This window comes from Haliotis cracherodii, unplaced genomic scaffold (genome assembly GCF_022045235.1).
Source record: "Haliotis cracherodii isolate W230 unplaced genomic scaffold, xgHalCrac1.p SCAF_13, whole genome shotgun sequence".
NCBI classification, from domain to species: domain Eukaryota; kingdom Metazoa; phylum Mollusca; class Gastropoda; order Lepetellida; family Haliotidae; genus Haliotis; species Haliotis cracherodii.
Genome location: NW_027266268.1, coordinates 19,017,162 through 19,027,500, shown reverse-complemented (window position 1 = coordinate 19,027,500; position 10,339 = coordinate 19,017,162). Strand labels below are relative to the sequence as shown.

General features: G+C 43.4%; 9 non-coding genes across 9 annotated transcripts in view; all 9 read left to right on the top strand.

Moving 5' to 3' along the window:
* Nucleotides 1-158, top strand: part of LOC139460003 (U2 spliceosomal RNA) — a 193-nt gene extending 35 nt beyond the window's left edge. The window contains exon 1 of the small nuclear RNA XR_011652750.1: nucleotides 1-158. This exon is cut by the window's left edge and continues 35 nt beyond it. This is a non-coding gene — a small nuclear RNA (U2 spliceosomal RNA).
* Nucleotides 159-1,129: 971 nt separating this feature from the next.
* LOC139460002 (U2 spliceosomal RNA) lies at nucleotides 1,130-1,322 on the top strand. The gene has a single exon (XR_011652749.1). It is a non-coding gene; the product is annotated as a U2 spliceosomal RNA (small nuclear RNA).
* A 971-nt stretch (nucleotides 1,323-2,293) lies between these two features.
* On the top strand, nucleotides 2,294-2,486 carry LOC139460001 (U2 spliceosomal RNA). Its single transcript, XR_011652748.1, has one exon. It is a non-coding gene; the product is annotated as a U2 spliceosomal RNA (small nuclear RNA).
* Nucleotides 2,487-3,457: 971 nt separating this feature from the next.
* LOC139460000 (U2 spliceosomal RNA) lies at nucleotides 3,458-3,650 on the top strand. The gene has a single exon (XR_011652747.1). It is a non-coding gene; the product is annotated as a U2 spliceosomal RNA (small nuclear RNA).
* A 971-nt stretch (nucleotides 3,651-4,621) lies between these two features.
* Nucleotides 4,622-4,814, top strand: LOC139459999 (U2 spliceosomal RNA). The gene has a single exon (XR_011652746.1). It is a non-coding gene; the product is annotated as a U2 spliceosomal RNA (small nuclear RNA).
* A 971-nt stretch (nucleotides 4,815-5,785) lies between these two features.
* LOC139459993 (U2 spliceosomal RNA) lies at nucleotides 5,786-5,978 on the top strand. The gene has a single exon (XR_011652740.1). It is a non-coding gene; the product is annotated as a U2 spliceosomal RNA (small nuclear RNA).
* A 971-nt stretch (nucleotides 5,979-6,949) lies between these two features.
* Nucleotides 6,950-7,142, top strand: LOC139459981 (U2 spliceosomal RNA). The gene has a single exon (XR_011652730.1). It is a non-coding gene; the product is annotated as a U2 spliceosomal RNA (small nuclear RNA).
* Nucleotides 7,143-8,113: 971 nt separating this feature from the next.
* Nucleotides 8,114-8,306, top strand: LOC139459966 (U2 spliceosomal RNA). The gene has a single exon (XR_011652720.1). It is a non-coding gene; the product is annotated as a U2 spliceosomal RNA (small nuclear RNA).
* Nucleotides 8,307-9,277: 971 nt separating this feature from the next.
* LOC139459969 (U2 spliceosomal RNA) lies at nucleotides 9,278-9,470 on the top strand. Its single transcript, XR_011652723.1, has one exon. It is a non-coding gene; the product is annotated as a U2 spliceosomal RNA (small nuclear RNA).
* Nucleotides 9,471-10,339: the final 869 nt, after the last annotated feature.

Genomic DNA, 10,339 nt, shown 5'->3' with positions numbered 1-10,339 from the left:
AGTATCTGTTCTTATCAGCTTAATATCTGATACGTCTCCTAATGGAGACATCGATATTAAACTGATTTTTAGAATGGGATGAGGTGCCACGGGGCTTGCTCCGCCCTCATCACGGGTTGACCCGGTATTGCAGTACCTCCGGGAATGGCCCACCACTCATATTTCAATCAAAAATTAGAACTGTCAGCTTTGCTTACATCTTCACATTCATGCTATTTTGTACTGCCGCTCCGTTTTTCGCCCGCACTTCTCAATAGATACTCCATTTTATTACTTCTTAACCTTAGAAATATACCTATACACACATGCAACCCGTCCTTTTACCACATCAACCCGTACGAGTTTGTTAAAATAGCATTTTTCAACTTTCAGCTACATGTAGTCGCCCGTAACCAAGGCCGTCGGCCATGACGCCGCACGCCGGAAATGACGTCTAGACAATCACTCTGTCACAACAGCAGTCTGCTTCGTCACTACAAGACGTTATCAATGTCGCATCCCCACTAAAAAGATGTTTAAAGTACCAAACACACGCCGGATGCATCATTACACTTCGTGCAAGTAAGTTCATTTCCCAATTTTCATTACTATTCATTCGTTTTTTTGTTTTAAATGCCATTTTTAGATGGAATTATTTCGGTTTTCACTTTGATGAACACCTAAAGTATCTTTACCTTTAGTTCATTTAATACATTGGGGCAATTTGGATCGGATTTTCACTCTTGCCTACGCACGACTCTGTCAAAGTCGGGCGCTAGCTATTCCAACTGGCTTGCCTCCCCTTGCCTGCCCGACTCCGCCCATTAAGCCCTAATGTCGCGGCCTGTATTCATGTTGGACTGGGTCGCTGCAGGACGTTTTCCCCACACCTGGCGATGTTTTATCGTCGCACTCTTTATGCATAGGAAAATGGCTGTATTTACTCCATTTTAACATTTACCAAAGTCGCTGAATTTCTTCACAAACGTCTTCAATTTGCCTGTCCTACTCGTCTTGTGTCCACATCTTTCCCTATTTGTGCATGTAATATTGCGTGTCAAGGATTATAAGCGCTTCATGTAAATTAATATCACCTTAATGGTATGTTGTGTTTGAAGATGTAGGTTGCCGGCGCAAGCCGGCAACCGGCATCGCTTCTCGGCCTTTTGGCTAAGATCAAAGTGTAGTATCTGTTCTTATCAGCTTAATATCTGATACGTCTCCTAATGGAGACATCGATATTAAACTGATTTTTAGAATGGGATGAGGTGCCACGGGGCTTGCTCCGCCCTCATCACGGGTTGACCCGGTATTGCAGTACCTCCGGGAATGGCCCACCACTCATATTTCAATCAAAAATTAGAACTGTCAGCTTTGCTTACATCTTCACATTCATGCTATTTTGTACTGCCGCTCCGTTTTTCGCCCGCACTTCTCAATAGATACTCCATTTTATTACTTCTTAACCTTAGAAATATACCTATACACACATGCAACCCGTCCTTTTACCACATCAACCCGTACGAGTTTGTTAAAATAGCATTTTTCAACTTTCAGCTACATGTAGTCGCCCGTAACCAAGGCCGTCGGCCATGACGCCGCACGCCGGAAATGACGTCTAGACAATCACTCTGTCACAACAGCAGTCTGCTTCGTCACTACAAGACGTTATCAATGTCGCATCCCCACTAAAAAGATGTTTAAAGTACCAAACACACGCCGGATGCATCATTACACTTCGTGCAAGTAAGTTCATTTCCCAATTTTCATTACTATTCATTCGTTTTTTTGTTTTAAATGCCATTTTTAGATGGAATTATTTCGGTTTTCACTTTGATGAACACCTAAAGTATCTTTACCTTTAGTTCATTTAATACATTGGGGCAATTTGGATCGGATTTTCACTCTTGCCTACGCACGACTCTGTCAAAGTCGGGCGCTAGCTATTCCAACTGGCTTGCCTCCCCTTGCCTGCCCGACTCCGCCCATTAAGCCCTAATGTCGCGGCCTGTATTCATGTTGGACTGGGTCGCTGCAGGACGTTTTCCCCACACCTGGCGATGTTTTATCGTCGCACTCTTTATGCATAGGAAAATGGCTGTATTTACTCCATTTTAACATTTACCAAAGTCGCTGAATTTCTTCACAAACGTCTTCAATTTGCCTGTCCTACTCGTCTTGTGTCCACATCTTTCCCTATTTGTGCATGTAATATTGCGTGTCAAGGATTATAAGCGCTTCATGTAAATTAATATCACCTTAATGGTATGTTGTGTTTGAAGATGTAGGTTGCCGGCGCAAGCCGGCAACCGGCATCGCTTCTCGGCCTTTTGGCTAAGATCAAAGTGTAGTATCTGTTCTTATCAGCTTAATATCTGATACGTCTCCTAATGGAGACATCGATATTAAACTGATTTTTAGAATGGGATGAGGTGCCACGGGGCTTGCTCCGCCCTCATCACGGGTTGACCCGGTATTGCAGTACCTCCGGGAATGGCCCACCACTCATATTTCAATCAAAAATTAGAACTGTCAGCTTTGCTTACATCTTCACATTCATGCTATTTTGTACTGCCGCTCCGTTTTTCGCCCGCACTTCTCAATAGATACTCCATTTTATTACTTCTTAACCTTAGAAATATACCTATACACACATGCAACCCGTCCTTTTACCACATCAACCCGTACGAGTTTGTTAAAATAGCATTTTTCAACTTTCAGCTACATGTAGTCGCCCGTAACCAAGGCCGTCGGCCATGACGCCGCACGCCGGAAATGACGTCTAGACAATCACTCTGTCACAACAGCAGTCTGCTTCGTCACTACAAGACGTTATCAATGTCGCATCCCCACTAAAAAGATGTTTAAAGTACCAAACACACGCCGGATGCATCATTACACTTCGTGCAAGTAAGTTCATTTCCCAATTTTCATTACTATTCATTCGTTTTTTTGTTTTAAATGCCATTTTTAGATGGAATTATTTCGGTTTTCACTTTGATGAACACCTAAAGTATCTTTACCTTTAGTTCATTTAATACATTGGGGCAATTTGGATCGGATTTTCACTCTTGCCTACGCACGACTCTGTCAAAGTCGGGCGCTAGCTATTCCAACTGGCTTGCCTCCCCTTGCCTGCCCGACTCCGCCCATTAAGCCCTAATGTCGCGGCCTGTATTCATGTTGGACTGGGTCGCTGCAGGACGTTTTCCCCACACCTGGCGATGTTTTATCGTCGCACTCTTTATGCATAGGAAAATGGCTGTATTTACTCCATTTTAACATTTACCAAAGTCGCTGAATTTCTTCACAAACGTCTTCAATTTGCCTGTCCTACTCGTCTTGTGTCCACATCTTTCCCTATTTGTGCATGTAATATTGCGTGTCAAGGATTATAAGCGCTTCATGTAAATTAATATCACCTTAATGGTATGTTGTGTTTGAAGATGTAGGTTGCCGGCGCAAGCCGGCAACCGGCATCGCTTCTCGGCCTTTTGGCTAAGATCAAAGTGTAGTATCTGTTCTTATCAGCTTAATATCTGATACGTCTCCTAATGGAGACATCGATATTAAACTGATTTTTAGAATGGGATGAGGTGCCACGGGGCTTGCTCCGCCCTCATCACGGGTTGACCCGGTATTGCAGTACCTCCGGGAATGGCCCACCACTCATATTTCAATCAAAAATTAGAACTGTCAGCTTTGCTTACATCTTCACATTCATGCTATTTTGTACTGCCGCTCCGTTTTTCGCCCGCACTTCTCAATAGATACTCCATTTTATTACTTCTTAACCTTAGAAATATACCTATACACACATGCAACCCGTCCTTTTACCACATCAACCCGTACGAGTTTGTTAAAATAGCATTTTTCAACTTTCAGCTACATGTAGTCGCCCGTAACCAAGGCCGTCGGCCATGACGCCGCACGCCGGAAATGACGTCTAGACAATCACTCTGTCACAACAGCAGTCTGCTTCGTCACTACAAGACGTTATCAATGTCGCATCCCCACTAAAAAGATGTTTAAAGTACCAAACACACGCCGGATGCATCATTACACTTCGTGCAAGTAAGTTCATTTCCCAATTTTCATTACTATTCATTCGTTTTTTTGTTTTAAATGCCATTTTTAGATGGAATTATTTCGGTTTTCACTTTGATGAACACCTAAAGTATCTTTACCTTTAGTTCATTTAATACATTGGGGCAATTTGGATCGGATTTTCACTCTTGCCTACGCACGACTCTGTCAAAGTCGGGCGCTAGCTATTCCAACTGGCTTGCCTCCCCTTGCCTGCCCGACTCCGCCCATTAAGCCCTAATGTCGCGGCCTGTATTCATGTTGGACTGGGTCGCTGCAGGACGTTTTCCCCACACCTGGCGATGTTTTATCGTCGCACTCTTTATGCATAGGAAAATGGCTGTATTTACTCCATTTTAACATTTACCAAAGTCGCTGAATTTCTTCACAAACGTCTTCAATTTGCCTGTCCTACTCGTCTTGTGTCCACATCTTTCCCTATTTGTGCATGTAATATTGCGTGTCAAGGATTATAAGCGCTTCATGTAAATTAATATCACCTTAATGGTATGTTGTGTTTGAAGATGTAGGTTGCCGGCGCAAGCCGGCAACCGGCATCGCTTCTCGGCCTTTTGGCTAAGATCAAAGTGTAGTATCTGTTCTTATCAGCTTAATATCTGATACGTCTCCTAATGGAGACATCGATATTAAACTGATTTTTAGAATGGGATGAGGTGCCACGGGGCTTGCTCCGCCCTCATCACGGGTTGACCCGGTATTGCAGTACCTCCGGGAATGGCCCACCACTCATATTTCAATCAAAAATTAGAACTGTCAGCTTTGCTTACATCTTCACATTCATGCTATTTTGTACTGCCGCTCCGTTTTTCGCCCGCACTTCTCAATAGATACTCCATTTTATTACTTCTTAACCTTAGAAATATACCTATACACACATGCAACCCGTCCTTTTACCACATCAACCCGTACGAGTTTGTTAAAATAGCATTTTTCAACTTTCAGCTACATGTAGTCGCCCGTAACCAAGGCCGTCGGCCATGACGCCGCACGCCGGAAATGACGTCTAGACAATCACTCTGTCACAACAGCAGTCTGCTTCGTCACTACAAGACGTTATCAATGTCGCATCCCCACTAAAAAGATGTTTAAAGTACCAAACACACGCCGGATGCATCATTACACTTCGTGCAAGTAAGTTCATTTCCCAATTTTCATTACTATTCATTCGTTTTTTTGTTTTAAATGCCATTTTTAGATGGAATTATTTCGGTTTTCACTTTGATGAACACCTAAAGTATCTTTACCTTTAGTTCATTTAATACATTGGGGCAATTTGGATCGGATTTTCACTCTTGCCTACGCACGACTCTGTCAAAGTCGGGCGCTAGCTATTCCAACTGGCTTGCCTCCCCTTGCCTGCCCGACTCCGCCCATTAAGCCCTAATGTCGCGGCCTGTATTCATGTTGGACTGGGTCGCTGCAGGACGTTTTCCCCACACCTGGCGATGTTTTATCGTCGCACTCTTTATGCATAGGAAAATGGCTGTATTTACTCCATTTTAACATTTACCAAAGTCGCTGAATTTCTTCACAAACGTCTTCAATTTGCCTGTCCTACTCGTCTTGTGTCCACATCTTTCCCTATTTGTGCATGTAATATTGCGTGTCAAGGATTATAAGCGCTTCATGTAAATTAATATCACCTTAATGGTATGTTGTGTTTGAAGATGTAGGTTGCCGGCGCAAGCCGGCAACCGGCATCGCTTCTCGGCCTTTTGGCTAAGATCAAAGTGTAGTATCTGTTCTTATCAGCTTAATATCTGATACGTCTCCTAATGGAGACATCGATATTAAACTGATTTTTAGAATGGGATGAGGTGCCACGGGGCTTGCTCCGCCCTCATCACGGGTTGACCCGGTATTGCAGTACCTCCGGGAATGGCCCACCACTCATATTTCAATCAAAAATTAGAACTGTCAGCTTTGCTTACATCTTCACATTCATGCTATTTTGTACTGCCGCTCCGTTTTTCGCCCGCACTTCTCAATAGATACTCCATTTTATTACTTCTTAACCTTAGAAATATACCTATACACACATGCAACCCGTCCTTTTACCACATCAACCCGTACGAGTTTGTTAAAATAGCATTTTTCAACTTTCAGCTACATGTAGTCGCCCGTAACCAAGGCCGTCGGCCATGACGCCGCACGCCGGAAATGACGTCTAGACAATCACTCTGTCACAACAGCAGTCTGCTTCGTCACTACAAGACGTTATCAATGTCGCATCCCCACTAAAAAGATGTTTAAAGTACCAAACACACGCCGGATGCATCATTACACTTCGTGCAAGTAAGTTCATTTCCCAATTTTCATTACTATTCATTCGTTTTTTTGTTTTAAATGCCATTTTTAGATGGAATTATTTCGGTTTTCACTTTGATGAACACCTAAAGTATCTTTACCTTTAGTTCATTTAATACATTGGGGCAATTTGGATCGGATTTTCACTCTTGCCTACGCACGACTCTGTCAAAGTCGGGCGCTAGCTATTCCAACTGGCTTGCCTCCCCTTGCCTGCCCGACTCCGCCCATTAAGCCCTAATGTCGCGGCCTGTATTCATGTTGGACTGGGTCGCTGCAGGACGTTTTCCCCACACCTGGCGATGTTTTATCGTCGCACTCTTTATGCATAGGAAAATGGCTGTATTTACTCCATTTTAACATTTACCAAAGTCGCTGAATTTCTTCACAAACGTCTTCAATTTGCCTGTCCTACTCGTCTTGTGTCCACATCTTTCCCTATTTGTGCATGTAATATTGCGTGTCAAGGATTATAAGCGCTTCATGTAAATTAATATCACCTTAATGGTATGTTGTGTTTGAAGATGTAGGTTGCCGGCGCAAGCCGGCAACCGGCATCGCTTCTCGGCCTTTTGGCTAAGATCAAAGTGTAGTATCTGTTCTTATCAGCTTAATATCTGATACGTCTCCTAATGGAGACATCGATATTAAACTGATTTTTAGAATGGGATGAGGTGCCACGGGGCTTGCTCCGCCCTCATCACGGGTTGACCCGGTATTGCAGTACCTCCGGGAATGGCCCACCACTCATATTTCAATCAAAAATTAGAACTGTCAGCTTTGCTTACATCTTCACATTCATGCTATTTTGTACTGCCGCTCCGTTTTTCGCCCGCACTTCTCAATAGATACTCCATTTTATTACTTCTTAACCTTAGAAATATACCTATACACACATGCAACCCGTCCTTTTACCACATCAACCCGTACGAGTTTGTTAAAATAGCATTTTTCAACTTTCAGCTACATGTAGTCGCCCGTAACCAAGGCCGTCGGCCATGACGCCGCACGCCGGAAATGACGTCTAGACAATCACTCTGTCACAACAGCAGTCTGCTTCGTCACTACAAGACGTTATCAATGTCGCATCCCCACTAAAAAGATGTTTAAAGTACCAAACACACGCCGGATGCATCATTACACTTCGTGCAAGTAAGTTCATTTCCCAATTTTCATTACTATTCATTCGTTTTTTTGTTTTAAATGCCATTTTTAGATGGAATTATTTCGGTTTTCACTTTGATGAACACCTAAAGTATCTTTACCTTTAGTTCATTTAATACATTGGGGCAATTTGGATCGGATTTTCACTCTTGCCTACGCACGACTCTGTCAAAGTCGGGCGCTAGCTATTCCAACTGGCTTGCCTCCCCTTGCCTGCCCGACTCCGCCCATTAAGCCCTAATGTCGCGGCCTGTATTCATGTTGGACTGGGTCGCTGCAGGACGTTTTCCCCACACCTGGCGATGTTTTATCGTCGCACTCTTTATGCATAGGAAAATGGCTGTATTTACTCCATTTTAACATTTACCAAAGTCGCTGAATTTCTTCACAAACGTCTTCAATTTGCCTGTCCTACTCGTCTTGTGTCCACATCTTTCCCTATTTGTGCATGTAATATTGCGTGTCAAGGATTATAAGCGCTTCATGTAAATTAATATCACCTTAATGGTATGTTGTGTTTGAAGATGTAGGTTGCCGGCGCAAGCCGGCAACCGGCATCGCTTCTCGGCCTTTAGGCTAAGATCAAAGTGTAGTATCTGTTCTTATCAGCTTAATATCTGATACGTCTCCTAATGGAGACATCGATATTAAACTGATTTTTAGAATGGGATGAGGTGCCACGGGGCTTGCTCCGCCCTCATCACGGGTTGACCCGGTATTGCAGTACCTCCGGGAATGGCCCACCACTCATATTTCAATCAAAAATTAGAACTGTCAGCTTTGCTTACATCTTCACATTCATGCTATTTTGTACTGCCGCTCCGTTTTTCGCCCGCACTTCTCAATAGATACTCCATTTTATTACTTCTTAACCTTAGAAATATACCTATACACACATGCAACCCGTCCTTTTACCACATCAACCCGTACGAGTTTGTTAAAATAGCATTTTTCAACTTTCAGCTACATGTAGTCGCCCGTAACCAAGGCCGTCGGCCATGACGCCGCACGCCGGAAATGACGTCTAGACAATCACTCTGTCACAACAGCAGTCTGCTTCGTCACTACAAGACGTTATCAATGTCGCATCCCCACTAAAAAGATGTTTAAAGTACCAAACACACGCCGGATGCATCATTACACTTCGTGCAAGTAAGTTCATTTCCCAATTTTCATTACTATTCATTCGTTTTTTTGTTTTAAATGCCATTTTTAGATGGAATTATTTCGGTTTTCACTTTGATGAACACCTAAAGTATCTTTACCTTTAGTTCATTTAATACATTGGGGCAATTTGGATCGGATTTTCACTCTTGCCTACGCACGACTCTGTCAAAGTCGGGCGCTAGCTATTCCAACTGGCTTGCCTCCCCTTGCCTGCCCGACTCCGCCCATTAAGCCCTAATGTCGCGGCCTGTATTCATGTTGGACTGGGTCGCTGCAGGACGTTTTCCCCACACCTGGCGATGTTTTATCGTCGCACTCTTTATGCATAGGAAAATGGCTGTATTTACTCCATTTTAACATTTACCAAAGTCGCTGAATTTCTTCACAAACGTCTTCAATTTGCCTGTCCTACTCGTCTTGTGTCCACATCTTTCCCTATTTGTGCATGTAATATTGCGTGTCAAGGATTATAAGCGCTTCATGTAAATTAATATCACCTTAATGGTATGTTGTGTTTGAAGATGTAGGTTGCCGGCGCAAGCCGGCAACCGGCATCGCTTCTCGGCCTTTTGGCTAAGATCAAAGTGTAGTATCTGTTCTTATCAGCTTAATATCTGATACGTCTCCTAATGGAGACATCGATATTAAACTGATTTTTAGAATGGGATGAGGTGCCACGGGGCTTGCTCCGCCCTCATCACGGGTTGACCCGGTATTGCAGTACCTCCGGGAATGGCCCACCACTCATATTTCAATCAAAAATTAGAACTGTCAGCTTTGCTTACATCTTCACATTCATGCTATTTTGTACTGCCGCTCCGTTTTTCGCCCGCACTTCTCAATAGATACTCCATTTTATTACTTCTTAACCTTAGAAATATACCTATACACACATGCAACCCGTCCTTTTACCACATCAACCCGTACGAGTTTGTTAAAATAGCATTTTTCAACTTTCAGCTACATGTAGTCGCCCGTAACCAAGGCCGTCGGCCATGACGCCGCACGCCGGAAATGACGTCTAGACAATCACTCTGTCACAACAGCAGTCTGCTTCGTCACTACAAGACGTTATCAATGTCGCATCCCCACTAAAAAGATGTTTAAAGTACCAAACACACGCCGGATGCATCATTACACTTCGTGCAAGTAAGTTCATTTCCCAATTTTCATTACTATTCATTCGTTTTTTTGTTTTAAATGCCATTTTTAGATGGAATTATTTCGGTTTTCACTTTGATGAACACCTAAAGTATCTTTACCTTTAGTTCATTTAATACATTGGGGCAATTTGGATCGGATTTTCACTCTTGCCTACGCACGACTCTGTCAAAGTCGGGCGCTAGCTATTCCAACTGGCTTGCCTCCCCTTGCCTGCCCGACTCCGCCCATTAAGCCCTAATGTCGCGGCCTGTATTCATGTTGGACTGGGTCGCTGCAGGACGTTTTCCCCACACCTGGCGATGTTTTATCGTCGCACTCTTTATGCATAGGAAAATGGCTGTATTTACTCCATTTTAACATTTACCAAAGTCGCTGAATTTCTTCACAAACGTCTTCAATTTGCCTGTCCTACTCGTCTTGTGTCCACATCTTTCCCTATTTGTGCATGTAA